The sequence below is a fragment of the Haliotis cracherodii genome, unplaced genomic scaffold (assembly GCF_022045235.1).
Source record: "Haliotis cracherodii isolate W230 unplaced genomic scaffold, xgHalCrac1.p SCAF_11, whole genome shotgun sequence".
Taxonomy (NCBI): Eukaryota; Metazoa; Mollusca; class Gastropoda; order Lepetellida; family Haliotidae; genus Haliotis; species Haliotis cracherodii.
In genome coordinates this window covers 42365493-42383688 of record NW_027266266.1, presented here as the reverse complement: position 1 = coordinate 42383688, position 18196 = coordinate 42365493, and the positions used below count along the sequence as shown (strand labels likewise).

Below are 18196 nucleotides of genomic sequence, written 5' to 3'. Positions count from 1 at the left end.
AGTGTTTATGTCATTTCAAGAACACGGTCTCATGAAAAACGTATGGAAGTCAAATAGTTCATACACTTATGAACGACAATTTCGCAGTCATTTGACCGACCTCTCATCCAATAAAAAAGCCCTATAACGTGTAAACTTAAAATTATAAAAAAAAATTATAAAGAATTGACTTTTAATATGTTTTGCATTTTATCAAAATTAGGCAAAGTGTACACACCGGTTTTATACCTACATGAATGCAACACTAAGTAAATTCTTATGAATAAATAGGTCAACATAAATGAAGAAAACATAAATTCTTATTGTAGCCAGGTCCACCACATAGTTAGAACACACATCACTTCCATTTAATGTCTGTTTATTTCATAGAATAAAGACAAGGAGGGTTGGTGAATTACAGGTTTAGGTAAGGCCCGCACTAAATCCGCCAGGCTACAACCTCGAGCTCCTTATCAAGTACTAAATCAGCCAGGCTACAACCACAAGCTCCTTATCAAGTACTAAATCAGCCAGGCTATACCTGATAGCTCCTTATCAAGTACTTAATCAGCCAGGCTACACCTGATAGCTCCTTATCAAGTACTAAATCAGCCAGGCTACACCTGATAGCTCCTCATCAAGTACTAAATCAGCCAGGCTATACCTGATAGCTCCTTATCGGGTACTAAATCAGCCAGGCTATACCTGATAGCTCCTTATCAAGTACTAAATCAGCCAGGGCTACACCTGTGAGCTCCTTATCAAGTACTAAATCAGCCAGGCTACACCTGATAGCTCCTCATCAAGTACTAAATCAGCCAGGCTACACCTGATAGCTCCTTATCGGGTACTAAATCAGGCAGGCTATACCTGATAGCTCCTTATCAAGTACTAAATCAGCCAGGGCTAAACCTGTGAGCTCCTTATCAAGTACTGAATCAGCCAGGCTACAACCACGAGCTCCTTATCAAGTACTAAATCAGCCAGGCTACAACCACAAGCTCCTTATCAAGTACTAAATCAGCCAGGCTACACCTGTGAGCTCCTTATCAAGTACTGAATCAGCCAGGCTACAACCACGAGCTCCTTATCAAGTACTAAATCAGCCAGGCTACAACCACAAGCTCCTTATCAAGTACTAAATCAGCCAGGCTACACCTGTGAGCTCCTTATCAAGTACTTAATCAGCCAGGCTATACCTGATAGCTCCTTATCAAGTACTTAATCAGCCAGGCTACAACTGTGAGCTCCTTATCAAGTACTAAATCAGCCAGGCTACACCTGATAGCTCCTCATCAAGTACTAAATCAGCCAGGCTACACCTGATAGCTCCTTATCGGGTACTAAATCAGCCAGGCTATACCTGATAGCTCCTTATCAAGTACTGAATCAGCCAGGGCTACACCTGTGAGCTCCTTATCAAGTACTGAATCAGCCAGGCTACAACCACGAGCTCCTTATCAAGTACTAAATCAGCCAGGCTACAACCACAAGCTCCTTATCAAGTACTAAATCAGCCAGGCTACACCTGTGAGCTCCTTATCAAGTACTTAATCAGCCAGGCTATACCTGATAGCTCCTTATCAAGTACTTAATCAGCCAGGCTACACCTGTGAGCTCCTTATCAAGTACTAAATCAGCCAGGCTACACCTGTGAGCTCCTTATCAAGTACTAAATCAGCCAGGGCTACACCTGTGAGCTCCTTATCAAGTACTGAATCAGCCAGGCTACAACCACGAGCTCCTTATCAAGTACTGAATCAGCCAGGCTACAACCACAAGCTCCTTATCAAGTACTGAATCAGCCAGGCTGCAACCACAAGCTCCTTATCAAGTACTAAATCAGCCAGGCTACACCTGTGAGCTCCTTATCAAGTACTTAATCAGCCAGGCTACACCTGTGAGCTCCTTGTCAAGTACTTAATCAGCCAGGCTATACCTGATAGCTCCTTATCAAGTACTTAATCAGCCAGGCTACACCTGTGAGCTCCTTATCAAGTACTAAATCAGCCAGGCTACACCTGTGAGCTCCTTATCAAGTACTAAATCAGCCAGTGCTACAACCATGAGCTCCTTATCAAGTACTAAATCAGCCAGTGCTACAACCATGAGCTCCTTATCAAGTACTAAATCAGCCAGGCTACACCTGTGAGCTCCTTATCAAGTACTAAATCAGCCAGTGCTACAACCATGAGCTCCTTATCAAGTACTAAATCAGCCAGTGCTACAACCATGAGCTCCTTATCAAGTACTTAATCAGCCAGGTTACACCTGTGAGCTCCTTATCAAGTACTTAATCAGCCAGGCTACACCTGTGAGCTCCTCATCAAGTACTAAATCAGCTTTGAGGTTCTCTTCAAAGTACCAACTCAGTAGCCATTGTACCCCAATTTTAATTACCTCTTTCAATATGACTGTGAAAATACATTTCATGTCTAGAGTCCAAAACTTGCAAAGTTTTAAGACATTTTTCAATCACAAAACCAATTTCTCACACATATAAACAATGATTAACATGCACATCTTCAAACAAGATCCCTGTTTGAAATGTAACCCATTCAAATTACTTAATACAATAAAATCTCAAAATACTCACCCAACCACTAAGCTAGCAACTTCAAAGAACACATTCAAAGATTCAACCTTATACCCTTCAACTGGTGTTTCAGTAATGATGTAACAGTTTCCTGGCAACTAGTTGTGTGTCTGCTGGAATATTTGGGAGGTGTCTGTTGAAAATGAGTTGCTGGTGTTTAGATTAGAAATCCACACTGGCTTAATGTCAGCTGCCTTGGTTGGCTTGCATCACAGCCAGGAAGATGGATATTGAGGTGCTAAGTAGTTGTATCCCGATCACTTTTTAAAAATATCATGGCTTCCAAGATGCAGAGTGTTTCAGCACGTGGAGGAGGAGTTGAAGTGGATGCTGTTTTATACTTCAATATTCCACTGATATAAATCCGACCTGACAATAATCAAATCCGGGTTGGTTAAACCAGCGGTCAATAGCATGATGACACAAAATCAGTCACATCACACATTGCAAATACCGGACTGAGGGGTAGCCTAGTGGTAAAAGTGTTCACTCTTCACATCGAAGACACAGGTTTGATTCCCCACATGGCTACAATGGTACCAAAGCCCATTTCTGGTGTCTCCTGCCGTGATATTTCTGGAATATTGCTAAAAGCAGCGTAAAACCATACTCACTCACTCATCTCATACAATAAGCATTGGGAATCTATTTCCCACAGATCCCCATGAGAACACAATAAAGACGTCACCAGTATAGGACCACAGCCTTAAAAGATTGGTTTAAAATATAAATGTTCCTTTAAACCTTAGGTTTTATAAACAAACAAAGAATGTTCATTGAATTTGTTGGATGTCCTGTGAAACATGTCTTGTGAAAAAAATGGCAGTGAAAATATTCTGTCTCAACCAAAACTCCAAGACCCCATCCAGAATATAGTCATCCCTCGTGACAAGCTCTTCACAATACCATGGATTCACATAAACTGAGGGGTTATCACTGGTAATCATAGGTAATCAATGGTGTACACTATATAAAAGTAAATACGGTATCACTTGACCTACATTCCATATAAGGAATAACGCGGGTGTCTGATAATGTGGTGGGTCATCGTACCCCGACAATGTGGATAGATCAAATTATCAATCACAAGATCATCTGGTCCAGGCTTAATAATGTACAGGCCACCATCATATTGTTGGAATGTTGCTGAGGGTGGCGTAACACAACAGATACAACATGGCCGACAACTTATTGTACAACGTCTCTCCAGGTGGCACCAAGTTGGCCAAACCTTTGTTGTGTCACCCATTTCTCTGATTCCTTGTGGGGGGCACAGGTGGCCCAGTCGTCTAAGGCGCCGCAATTCACTGTGCAGAGTTGCGTCCCTTAGGCATACCAGAAACCTATGATTGTGAGTTCGAATCCTGGTTCGCCCCGATTATGTTTCTAGGTTTGTCAGCACCATACCCGTGCTCGTGGGTTTCACCGAAGTGGTAAATGTCTGAGACCTGCATTACTTCAGGCTTTCCTGCCACATTAAGCTGACACGCTGCGATATAACTGGAATACCGTTAAAAGTGGCGTTAAACAAAACTCACTCCCTCACTCACTCACTGATTCCTTGCTGCTTACCCTTTTACGAACACCTGGTGTCATGACATATTTGATCCATCCATATACCTTTCACTGCTATTTTGCCTTTTGCGCCAATGGAATCTGTTTTAGAGTCTAGTTTTCTCTGGCTTTGACATTTTATATTCATGTCTATCATGCTTGTCTAACTCTGCATGGTGTCTATGAGTAGATAACAATACCCCATCGACTCACCGCCTTTCATCATCAACATATAGCCGTTTTATGTAACCTATTGTCCCTGTGAGTTTAATCACCTTCAACCACAAAAGAGTATGTCTTTTATAGAGTATGCCTCAAGCAGAAATGATGTTCCTTTTAAGAGCTGGTCACGCAAAGTTCTAATAAATGCTTGTGTGTTGTTGAAATATCCATACAGGTTATTATCAATCCTTGGCAATAACGTCGGCTACAGTTTGATCTCTGTAGGAAGGCAAACGTGCACACTGCTCTTCACAAAACATAACAATTATGATGGTATCCGAGTCTGCATCAAAGGCGGCTGTCATGGGTAAGCTTTGATCAGTCTGTTGTGAACGGACGAGGCAGACCAGCATTTGTGAAGGATGCCAATGATGCTTTATACTGAAGAATGCTACCTGGGCAGATTGGACTGCCTCCACTCAATTCATTAACCTGTGTGGACTCCTAGGCGGCATGCATCGCAGCATTCCATGCTTGTCACAACGTGAAATGGGGTTTAAATAATGTCACGGTTAATATCATTGCACTTATGTAAGTGAGGTGAAATGGGGTTAAGATAATGTCACGTTCAAGATTATTGCACTTACGTAGGTGAGATGAAATGGGGTTTAAATAATGTCACATTCAAGATTATTGCACTTCCGTAGGTGAGATAAAATGGGGTTTAAATAATGTCATGTTCAAGATTATTGCACTTACGTAGGTGAGATGAAATGGGGTTTAAATAATGTCACGTTCAAGATTATTGCACTTTTATAGGTGAGGTGAAATGGGGTTTAAATAACCTCACGTTCAAGATTATTGCACTTAATGTCATGTTCAAGGTTATTGCACTTACGTAGGTGAGGTGAAATGGGGTTTAAAGACCTCACAGTCAAGATTATTGCACTTTTATAGGTGAGGTTAAACAGGGTTTAATATTGCTGCACTTATATAACGATGTGCATGTTGATACTTGCGTAGCTGCTTGTATAAGTCCAGACTTATGCTGGTTTTCTACAGAGATATCAGACCGCAGTTTAACATAAGTGAGTGAGTGAGTGAGTATGGTTTTACGCCTCCTCAGCAATATTCCAGCAATATCATGGTGGGGGACACAATAAATGGGCTTTACACATTGTACCCACACTGGGAATCAAACCTCGGTCTTCGGCATGACGAGCTAACACAGTAGCCACTAGGCTACCTGACTGCCCCCAGTTTTACAAGGATACCCCAGACACAGGTGAGTGAGTGAGTGAGTGAGTGAGTGAGTGAGTGAGTGAGTGAGTGAGTGAGTGAGTGAGTGAGTGAGTGAGTGAGTGAGTGAGTGAGTGAGTGAGTGAGTGAGTGAGTGAGTGAGTGAGTGAGTGAGTGAGGTTTTACACCGTGAGTGAGTGAGGTTTTACACCGCTTTTAGCAATATTCAAGCAATATCACGGCGGGTTCACCATATGGAATAATAAAGTGTATATGAATATTTCTTGCAAAGACTATGTTGCTTCATCAAAATGTACATGCACCCAATGTATCATTCAGTATAGATACATTTCAGTTGCTAGTGTACCAGCCAGTTAGGTAGGTATATTTACAAGTCTCAAAAGGTAGTTCCAGTTCTTCCGGTTCATCAGAGGAATTCCAGCCCAGTTACAGACCACCAGGCCATGCGGAGGCACATTCACAGCACTGTCTCCCACAAGGCTTACACTATCATGCATTTCTTTTGCCTTACATGTGTTTTCTACAAGTTCTAACTGGTAGCCACTGTTTGCAGAAAGGGAAATCCATTGCGATTACCAGGGCGGATCCAGCATTTATAAAAGGGAGGTGTACAAAATATCAAAATGCTCTCCCAGTCAATTTTAAAGCCTACAACATACTACATTTGGTTTTCAAAAAGGGGGGATGGGGGGTGTACGGACTCCCTGGACCCCCTGACCCCCTCTGGATCCGCCTATGATGTATACTGAACAAAACTCTTAGGAATCATGGATATTTTGGGTATATTTGTTTGAAACTGTATGCTCAGTCTTCACTACCAAAAACAATCTCATTAAAATCAGATCTTAGTTCTCGCTTCTGCTAAACAAAGATCTGAGGACATCCCATTACGGGTCACGTCAGACCGACCTTGCGCGAACTTTGACCGACCAATGGAATGACCAATGAGAAGGCAGCTTTCTTGTCCTTTACGGCACTAATTTCAAATTGGCGACTTCGCTTCGAAACATATTTTGACAAATTCTGGATTACAAATTTGAAACCTCAACAAACAAACATTTTGGAATGGCTAATAGATGGTCTAGATTGTAAGGATTCAGTCTTTAAACCTGTAACTATCTTTCGGAATACCCCATGTTAAAGTTTTCGAGATTGCATGATTAGAAATCACAATCCGACTGTCACTTTCATAATCTGGTAAGCGATGCTCTGATTGGTCGGATGAAAGGTCATTCTGACATGACCCCTAATGGGATGTCTTCAGATCTTTGTTTAGCGGTAGCGAGAACTAAGGTCTGATTTTAATGAGATTAAAACTGTGTGCTCAGTCTTCACTACCAAAAATATCCCCAAAATATTTATGATCCCTCACATATTTGTTCAGGATAGATAGCTGTGTTAGTTAAGTCTTCAGGTATCGCATGATAGCCCAATGGTATAAGGAATAGATGCAGATTGTATGCCCTGTGACAGTCCCATTGCATACAGACAAAAGTTGTTCTTTATCATAGAAACTAATTTAGTTGTAGCATGCACATTAGATTTTATTTATTTTCCTATTTTAATCAGAAATATTTGGACTGTCGTGACACAATTTCTTTTCAAATTGCCATTTTTGTTTCTTGTTTCAAACTAGGATTTTCCCATCTATAATAAGAATAAGTCTTCACAAATACTTTGTAATTTATTTGTTTTGCACTGTGGTCCCCCTTCATGCCAATGGTGGGGCGGTTGGGTAGCCTAGTGGTTAAAGCGTTCGCTTGTCACGCCGATGACCCAGGTTCGATTCCCGACATGGGTACAATATGTGAAGCCCATTTCTGGTGTCCCCCGCCGTGATATTGCTGGAATATTGCTAAAAGCGGCGTAAAACCATACTCACTCACTCACTCACTCATGCCAATGCCCTATGTCACAAGACTCACAAATGGATACAAGGTAGCCTTATGGTTAAAGCGCTCTCTCGTCACGCCAAAGACCAGGGATCGATACCCATACAATGTGTGAAGTTCATTTCTGGTGCCCCCTGCTGTGTAAAGACATTGCTTAAAACAGTTAAAATTTAAAAAACGACTCACTCACTCACTCATAAATGGACTGACCTAGGTAAATCCCAACACACAGTTACTATAAAAAAAGGAACATGTATATTTCAATCTATTCCGAAAAGGAATGTTACCATGGTTACCAACACAAAATTATTATAAAGGGAAATCTTACATGTCCATCCCTTCTCGCTAGTGAAATAAACATGTGGTGAAAGAATGATCATCTCTTTAAATCAACTCCCAATTGAAAACAGAAATGGCAGAAATGTACCCATTTTCAGAATATATCCTTTTCTGGAAACAGTCTGGTGTAATTGGACACTTTTACCGGTGTTGCAACATGGCTACCTCCCCTCAAGAGAACAGGAATGTAGTTTTAACAAAATAAAGCATTTTGAACGCACTGACTTGTTGAAGTTTCTCATTTGTAAAATAACTTGTAGGGTGCTGGCAAATAACAAACACATGTCTCTGCAATCTGAGGGCTAATTACAATGCTGTATGTCTTGACAAAGCCACCAAAGGCCCTTTCTGAAAGACAGACCTGAGAAAATAATTGAAATTTTCAAGTATTGGCAGACTCTTTTCCTGTTGATGCTCTCCAGATTATTTACTTAAAAATAAACATTGTCAAAACAGAAGAATATCGAAAAAAGTGAGTCCATAAAATACTGGTTAATATTTAAGAGTAATGAGTGGGTGTGTTTTTGAGCAAAATATTCCAGTTATATTGTGGTGCGCAGCACAAATAAATAGTTTTACCCATTGTACTAACATGTAATTAACTGAAGCCAACAAAACGCTAACCATTTGGTTACAAGCGCTTGTGATACAACCTCCCTTATGTTTGTTGGTTGGTTGGTTGGTTTGTTGTTTAACGCCGCACTCAGCAATATTCCAGGTATATGACGGCGGTCTGTAAATAATCGAGTCTGGACCAGACAATCCAGTGATTGACATCATGAGCATCGATCCACGCAATTGGGATACAATGACATGCATCAACCAAGTCAGTGAACCTGACCACCTGATCCCATTAGTCGCCTCGTACGTCAAGCATAGTCACCTTTTATGGCAAGCATGAGTTGCTGAAGACCTGTTCTATCCCGGATCTTCAGGGGTCACCTCCCTTATATATGTCCCCAGCACCATATGCTTGTTATGTGAGGTGATTTGTGATTGTGTGGTCACAATGGTTGCTAGTTATGGTCAGCTGTGTTCTGACCACCCTGATGGGTGTATCAACCAATTGTTTTCTTGAAAAACCAATGGTTTGCCTACAACAGGTTGATCTAGTGGTAGAGGGTCCAGCCAGAAAGCAGAAGGTCCGGGTTTGATGCCTGGCCGCGTCATACTAAAAGATGATAAAAGATTGTACTTGTTTTTACCTTGCCTGGCGCTCAGGATTCAGGAGATGAAACAAGGACTGGTCGGTTTGGAGTCAGTATACTGGTCTGACTTGGATATCCATGTTAACTGTGACATGGTATCTCTATTGGCTAGCACTACAAAATCGGCATCAGTTCGGATTAGTACAAGCAGCCACCAACCCCTACACACGCATGCAATGTACTGCATAAGTGCAATGCGAAGTTACACCCCATTTTACCTTACCACCTTCTGTCAATTCAACTGAAGGACTATCAACATGTTAATTTTTATTTATGACAACTGAATTCAAAGTTACCTGACCTTCAAAAAAAAACAAATGACGTGGGTTATAGATGGTCACTGGTGAAGATTCCAGTTGCATTGGTTTGGTGTAGATAGACCAGGGATTATATTCAGGCAGATCCTGGCATGGCCAAGGGATGCAACTCTGCACAGTAAATTGTGGTTTATTATACTCTGGAGCATTCACGTTAAGGCCCTGTCCAGAATAACAATCATAATCAGGGTGAGTGAGTGAGTTGGTTTAACGATGCTTTTAACAGTATTCCAGTTATATCACGGCGTGTCAGCATAATGTGGGGGGAAAGCCCGAAGTGATGAAAGTCTCAGATGTTTACCACTTTAGTGAAACCCACGAGCACGGGTATGGTGCTGAGAGACCTAGAAACATAATCAGTGCGAACTGGGAATTGAACCCACGTTGAAAGTATTCTGGCATGCTCAAGGGATTCATTTTGTCACAGTAGCGGCACCTCAGACGACTGGGCCACCTGTTTCCCTTCATACAAAGTCATGGAGTCATCTTTTTAGTCACAGGTTATTGACCGAGACCCTCAAGAAATCAGAAGCACTAAAATATTAATTCTTATCCCAAAATTCTTCCTTTGTTTGAGATTAACTCCAATAATTTCAAATTATGTGATGCTGTAATACATTTAAAGTTGTTATTGTTTATTTCACCCTTAGCCTCCTGTCAATGCTAGTAGCATGTTTCTTTCCCATGAAACTGACACCAGGCAGCAATGCCTTTGTACATAGCATTACTCCATCAGCTGTTCACAAAAACAAGACATTGTTGAAGAATGTCAAGACACTCTTCTAAGTGTTACACAATAATTAATCCTTTCCCAACACGTGCAAAAAACATCCTGGAATCCCCATCTGTGATCTTTCCACTTTGGTTCGAGCAAAACGGAAATGCTTGATAAAAAAACCATTCATAGATAAGATAGCGATTTTAATGAATGTTAAGATTGGGACGTGTTTAGAAGCTCTGTCACTTGCAATTTGTACTTGACTTCAGCACATTCTATTATGCATGAAATATACATGTTTCCCGACAGCTAGTTCTGTGTATGACTGTGGAATTTATATATGTATACATTTTTACTCAAAGCCTAGGTAAGTCTAGATCAAACAAAACCAAGGCTTATTTCCATGATAAAACAACAGAAGAGGAAAGGTTCTTTTTTAAAAAAATACCATTATTTTAAAGAAAATTAATGTTTTCATTAACTAAGTCTAGTCTAGACAACAGCATGATCTGTGTAGATGACTTTAAAGACATAAATCATATCATCAAATTATTTGTATAAATTCTTCACTTTATCTGTTGTGTCTGAGGGAAATGGTTTCCTTGGATATAATGTTACAGTGTCAAGGATAAAAATGAGATAAGTCTGGGCACATATTTTGTTTATTAATAGAACAGTCTGCTTTACATTCTATAAAAGTTTACAAATTTAAACAGCATTTACTGTATTGAAAAAAAATATGGTCTTTGTGAACATCTTTCTGTTTGTATATTTTAATTAATCTAAACTTGAAGAGTTTTAAAAAAAATTGATCATGAGTCAATCCTGACATCACTTTTTTTCTCATTTTTTGTAATTTGTATTTCAGGAGTTTGGTTAAGAAAAATTAAAGTTGAATTGGCATCACTTTTTTTCTTCTTTTTTTTAGGTAATTTAAATTTCAGGTGTTTGTTTAAGGAAATTGTATACTTGAATCAGTCCTGACATCAATTTAATCTTTTTTATTGTCCGACTGAAACTTCTCAGTTTGACATAATTAAGACGATAAAAAATTATCAGCTATTCAAGCTATATGACGGTGGTCTGTAAATAATCGAGTCTGGACCAGACAATCCAGTGATTGACATCATGAGCATGGGGATCGGGATCGATGACATGCTTCAACGAAGTCAGCAAGTCTGACCACCCGATCCTGTTAGTCACCTCTTACAACAAGCATAGTCGCCTTTTAGGGTAAGCATGGGTTGCTGAAGACCTATTCTACCACAGATCTTCACGGGTCAGATTTGGTAAGAAAATTGCATCAACCAGGCGAATGGTACAATTTACCCCTGTACTGTATGCAAAATATACACTTCATTTGAGATGAAATTATATACACAGAGATAAAAATTGAATGGACCCAAGGGAAGAGTGAGTGAGTGAGTGAGTGAGTGAGTGAGTGAGTGTGGTTTTATGCCACTGTTAGCAATATTCCAGCAATATCAGGACGAGGGAGACCAGAAATGGGCTTTATGCATTGGACCGATGTAGGGAATCGAGCAGATGCATTAACCACCAGGTTACCCCACGGGGTTAAAGAGACAAGGAAACTGAGAATACAGGAAGAGAAAAATACTATGCAACTCTATGTGACACAGTATTTTGGTTGTTTTGAAATTATGTTAATTGTGCAAAGGTCAAAATTCATTTCATTTGGTGCTTTTTTCAGTCGCGAAACGAAACCAGATTGTCCATTTTAATTGTTTCTCTCTGTGATGGTTGGGGACATGCATGAGTTTACCAATTAGGTGTTGTGGCTATACAGTGAAGAAAACCAAAACCAAAACAAGGGATGAAAAAATGGAGGTTTAAGAAGGGAGGGAGAAGGAGAGACACAGATTTGCCAAATTGGCGCCACGGGGGACGGACAGAGAAAATTGGCTTCATAATTGCTGACTGGAATGTGGGGACCAAACCCAGATCTTTGTCAAGACAAGTGGACACTTTTAGAATTATTGAGTCAAAATGTGTCAACAGTAAACAGAAAAGTTAGAAAAAAAGACTGAAAATAGAAAGACTCAAATTAATTGAGGGGCCAAAGAGAAGGTGAAATGGGATTGTTCATGATTATTGCACTTTTATAGCAATATGTGCGTGCGTGTGTGTGAGTGCATGCGCACGTGCGTAGCTGCTTGTACTAGTCTAAATTCTTTTGTGCTAGCCCACTGAGAAACCATACCACAGTTTAACATAGATACACCACTCAGACACAGCATACAGACTCCAAACCAACCAGTTCTTGTTTTAACCCTTTAATCCTGAGCATGTACAGGGTGACAACAAGTACCATCTCTTTTTTGGTTAGATGCAGCCGAAGATCAAACCACCGTCCATCTGCTCTCCAGGCACATCCTCCATCCACTGGACCATGGAGGCGGTCAGACAAAAAGAAAATGACATCAAGCATATCTGACCACAAGTTAAAAAAAAACAATTATAGTTCTGTCAATAAATCTCTTGTTTTTCAGTATTTTATAATTGCCGATTTAATCATTACTAAAATTACCATGACTATTACTAATATTTTTTCATTTGCCAACAAAAGTATAATAAATAAAATGGAAATAAATGCACCGGTTTGCCTCTGAAATGTACGACAGCATACATGTCACATGACCTGATTCCGATGTACATACCTGCCAATCAAATTCTATCCGACATTACAATCTTCCCCCATATGCCATGTAATTTAATAGATTTGCCACTGCAGCTTAAGAAATTGAAACTGGTGACTATGATAGGCTTGCCTTGGGAATATTTACACTTATTTACATCGCAGGTTTAAGTGAAACAAAATTATACGACAGACAAGAGTATGAGATCACGACATCGGTGGTGCCAAGTATCTCCATATCATGGTAATCTGTTTCCATGGTAAACAGGTACAGACATATATCTCTTTCTTTCCATTTTGACACACTGATGCAACGGATCTGCTCATGTGGAAAACACTCGAGACAAGTGTCTCCGATATCATTCTTGACATTAAATTATCGAGAATTGTGAGGTGTCGAAGTGCAGTAATAACAATGAACATTGTATCCAGATTCATATGAAATGAGTTTGGTGTTTAAACATATTTAAAACATTTTAAAGTTAAATTGTTACATTTAATAATTTAATAGAAAATTTGTTAAAAAGGTATAAAGTATTTTTCCACCTTAAGGTTAAAAAAAATATGTTAACAGTTTGCTCATGATTCTTTTTTCATGCTTACTTTCTACAGATGTACAGGAGATTTTCCTTCCCACAGCCCACATTGTCTAAGACCCTTTCCACAGTCCCAACTTGTCAAGACCCTTTCCACAGCCCCCTGTTTTCTGAGACCCTTTCCACAGATCCAATTGTCTGAGACACTTTCGACTGTCTCCATTGTCTGAGACCCTTTCCACAGTCCTCATTGTCTGAGACCCTTTCCACAGATCCAATTGTCTGAGATCCTTTCCACTGTCTCCATTGTCTGAGACCCTTTCCACAGATCCAGTTGTCTGAGACCCTTTCAACAGCCCCAATAGTCTGAGACACTTTCCACTGTCTTCATTGTCTGAGACACTTTCCACAGCCCCCATTGTCTGAGACACTTTCCACTGTCTCCATTGTCTGAGACCCTTTCAACAGCCCCTATTGTCTGAGACCATTTCCACTGTCTCCATTGTCTGAGACCCTTTCCACAGTCCTCATTGTCTGAGACCCTTTCAACAGCCCCTATTGTCTGAGACCATTTCCACTGTCTCCATTGTCTAAGACCCTTTCCACTGTCTCCATTGTCTGAGACCCTTTCAACAGCCCCTATTGTCTGAGACCATTTCCACTGTCTCCATTGTCTGAGACCCTTTCCACAGCCCCCATTGTCTGAGACCCTTTCCACAGCCACCATTGTCTAAGACCCTTTCCACTGTCTCCATTGTCAAGACCCTTTCCACAGCCCCCATTGTCTAAGACCCTTTCCACTGTCTCCATTGTCTGAGACCGTTTCCACTGTCTCCATTGTCAAGACCCTTTCCACAGCTCCCATTGTCTAAGACCCTTTCCTCTGTCTCCATTGTCTGAGACACTTTCCACAGCCCCATTGTCTGAGACCCTTTCCACAGTCCCAACTTGTCAAGACCTTTTCCATAGTCCTCATTTTCTGAGACCCTTCCCACGGTCTCCATTGTCTGAGACCCTTTCCAGTCTCCATTGTCTGAAACCCTTCCCACAGTCCCGTGGTCTGGGACCGTTTTTTGACAGTCCTATAGTCCGAGACCCTTTCCAATCTCCATTGTCTGAAACCCTTTCCACAGACCCCATTGTCTGAGACCCTTTCTACAGCCCAAAATTGTCTGAGACCGTTTCCACAGCCCCCATTGTCTGAGACCCTTTCCACAACCCCATTGTCTGAGACCATTTCCATAGGCCCAACTTGTCAAGACACTTTCCACAGCCCCAACTTGTAAAAGACACTTTCCACAGCCCCAACTTGTCAAGACCCTTTCCCGGGGACCCTACTTGTAAAGACACTTTCCACAATCACCATTTTCTGAGGCCCTTTCCACATTGTCAAGACCCTTGCCACAGCCCCAACTTGTCAAGACCCTTGCCACAGCCCCAACTTGTCAAGTCCCAACTTGTCAAGTCCCTTGCCACAGCCCCAACTTGTCAAGACCCTTGCTACAGCCCCAACTTGTCAAGACCCTTGCCACAGTCCCAACTTGTCAAGACCCTTGCCACTGTCCCAACTTGTCAAGACCCTTGCCACAGTCCCATCTTGTCAAGATCCTTGCCACAGCCCCAACTTGTCAAGACCCTTGCCACAGTCCCATCTTGTCAAGACCCTTACCACAGCCCCAACTTGTCAAGACCCTTGCCACAGTCCCATCTTGTCAAGACCCTGTCCACAGCCCCAACTTGTCAAGACCCTTGCCACAGCCCCAACTTATCAAGACCCTTGCCACAGCCCCAACTTGTCAAGACCCTTGCCACAGTCCCATCTTGTCAAGACCCTTGCCACAGTCCCATCTTGTCAAGACCCTTGCCACAGCCCCAACTTGTCAAGACCCTTGCCACAGCCCCAACTTGTCAAGACCCTTGCCACAGCCCCAACTTGTCAAGACCCTTGCCACAGTCCCAACTTGTCAAGACCCTTGCCACAGCCCCAACTTGTCAAGACCCTTGCCACAGCCCCAACTTATCAAGACCCTTGCCACAGTCCCATCTTGTCAAGACCCTGTCCACAGCCCCAACTTGTCAAGTTCCAGTCCTTCTCCATGTTCCCTATCCCAGTCTCTAGCCCTCCATCATTCCACTCACTTTATTTCCTCTATACTGGTTTCAAAAGACCTGATCTTTCCGAGTGAAAAACAAGCCTGGTATTTGTATTTGACGAAGCCTCCAGATACACCGGCACAAAGGCATTTCTTTCCACAACGTGTGGAACCCATAGAGCTCTAAACAAAACTTCACATGCAACATAAAATACCCCGCAGCTATCGCAAATTGCACATTGACTGAGGCTTGATAGCGACATAAAAGATGATTGTCAAATCACACAGCAAATACCTTCATGTACAAATTAACAGATAAATGAGGATTTCTATACGACAAACAATATGTCTCTTTTAGCCATTTCGTCCAGATGCATATAGATTACATTATTTGATTACATGGTTGTTAGAAGTGAGTCTTTGGCCATATAATCCTCAGAGAAGGGCAGTAATGGTTTGGAGCTGATCTCGAACATCTTTGCCACAACTTTCATTCAAGGATCTGAGGGCTAAGGCAGAGTAACTTACCCTAACATAACTACTGTATTCGACGTAATGAGCGCCCAGGGCGCTCTCGAAATTAGAAATAGGGGGCTCTTATTAGAATCTTATTTTGGTGGAAAAAAGAGAGTTGAAAGATAAATTTTGTGGTTTATGCTGACACACTGAAATGTATATTTGCGACAGATACATTTTTCCAGAATTTAATTGCCCATAATTAAGAATGCATATAACACAGGAGTGCGTATTATACGCAAATAAATAAGTCTTGTATACATTGATCAATCGAAAGGGGTGCTAATTGGGATTGTTCACTGGCCAATATCTTAGCAAAAATCGCTGTGGGCGCTTATTAGAGCGGGGCACTTATTACGTCGAATACGGTAACCCTAATGTTCAAAGAGGCACGCGAGATCAGTGAAGCAATACTGAATCCTTTTTCTAGTGATGTATCTAGTTTAAAAGTCCAGTTTCCACCCTTGCTGAACTAGGCTGGAATACCTGGGTTCGATAGTAGAGCCACCAGTGTTATGTCCCCTATAAGCCTCTCCTTTAGACCAATCAGATTCCACCTCTCGTATCACTTGCATTTACTTCAAACAAAACAGTGGCGCCCAGTCAGATAATCAAGGTCTATATTGTCATAAAACGAGTCTTACATTGCGAAAGGCATCAAATGACATGAGCACCTTGATTAAAAACATAACAAAATTTGGAAAATATCTGTTAACAACGAGTTGGCGGTGCACATGCTTTGCAAATCCTGCAATCGACTGAAGTCTGCATGACAGTTTACAAACCGGATTTCGATTTTGTTGCATGATTGTGATTGGACTTTGCATAGACTCATTAGTCCAGACAAAATGTAACTCCATAATACCAGCCTAATTCGGCAAGGGTGGAAACTGGACTTTTATAGTTAACTCTCTTGCCTCGGGAAGATGATAATGTATATATTATTATAACAAACAAAGGTTATAACGAACTAAAATTTGTGGTTCCTTGAGTTTGTTATAATCGTAGTTTACTGTATTGCTTCTCGTTATGACAATTAAGATCAAAAACAACAACAGCAACTTGAAAATTACAATGGCAATGTCAGCTATGAACACTGATGACAAAGAACATTGTTTGCTTATCAGAAGTCAATAACATATACCATATCAACATTTTATGCTACGTACATTGGTTACACATTTCATTAAGATCTGAGTTACCCTTCACAAACACTTTTCAGCCAGATCAGAGAATATACATAGCTGTAAAAAACAAAAATAAAAACATTACTGATCTATTTAGGCGGCTTGTGGCATGCATGGGTCAATACTTTTTCTTAAATTTTTTGGGACAGCTATGTATTCCTGTGGACAAGATCCAGCTGTTGGAGTAAAACCACCAACTCAGTGTTCTTCTTGAAACTAAAAAAAGTGTCTCTTCTCAGTCATAACTTAACAGGTATGTTTTTCTGGCAAAAAAATGAATACACACACGCAATGAAAAAAGTTTACCCTTTGACAAAAAGTCCCCAAAATGACTCATGTGAAAAAACCCAGCTGGAACCGGTCACAAAGTCCCTTCAAGAATCCACAATCTACAAAAACATACAAAGTGAAAAAACAAAAATTCACTCACATTAATCCCACTTAATCAGTTGTTCCTGGTAGGCTGTATCCACACCGGTGCCTTGGACACCACTCACAGACTGATTCCCAGCTCACAGACCCACGCCCACGCACATCTATCTTGGACAAGTTCCTGAGACTTATCCTGAGATTTATCCTGAGACTGGAGCTTCAATGGTTGCTAGCCAGCTGTGAGGGGGAAAGCTGATGCCAGCCAGGGAGGGTGAAGCACCCCCCTAACTGACCCCCCAATCTCACCAGCTTCCTCTCCCCAGATGGCTGCAACAGCTATCACTGCGCTCGGTCATGGAGTAATGTTATTACGCTCTTCTGTGTTGAAAATGTCATATTTTTCCCGGCTTAACATTTAACTTTTAGCTTAATGGATCTTGGCAATACATCTAGATCTATTTAACTTGTATCCCCCATTTTTCAAGGTGTAGTTTACCAGAAAATTAAACATGTCTTTCCGAAAGACAGCAGCCGATCAGGTGAAGATGGGTTTTTTTAACCTTGTTTTTTTCAATGTAAACTTTTGAAAGTTTGTGTATAGTATCTGTAGACCTTTGAATTCCAGGATGTTTTTCACATGTTTCTTGAATCAGTTCTTTGATTGGGTTGAAAACTGGAATATACAATGAGTGAGTGAGTGAGTGAGTGAGTGAGTGAGTGAGTGAGTGAGTGAGTGAGTGAGTGAGTATGGTTTTTATGGTTTTATCTATTTATCACAGCGGGGGACACCAGAAATGAGCTTCACACATTG

General features: G+C 41.1%; 1 protein-coding gene across 4 annotated transcripts in view; it reads right to left on the bottom strand.

Annotated features, from left to right (window-relative positions):
• Positions 1-18196, bottom strand: part of LOC139456522 (septin-4-like) — a 119588-nt gene that overhangs the window by 70720 nt on the left and 30672 nt on the right. Inside the window, exon 1 of one of the 4 annotated variants that reach the window (XM_071238284.1) lies at positions 17444-17534. The exons of 1 other annotated variant lie outside the window; for it this stretch is intronic. The gene's annotated coding sequence lies outside the window, so the exon portion shown is untranslated. Of the gene's footprint in view, positions 1-2575; positions 2621-17443; positions 17535-18196 lie in introns of those variants that run through there. 2 more of the 4 variants (XM_071238290.1, XM_071238288.1) reach the window with 2 other exon arrangements.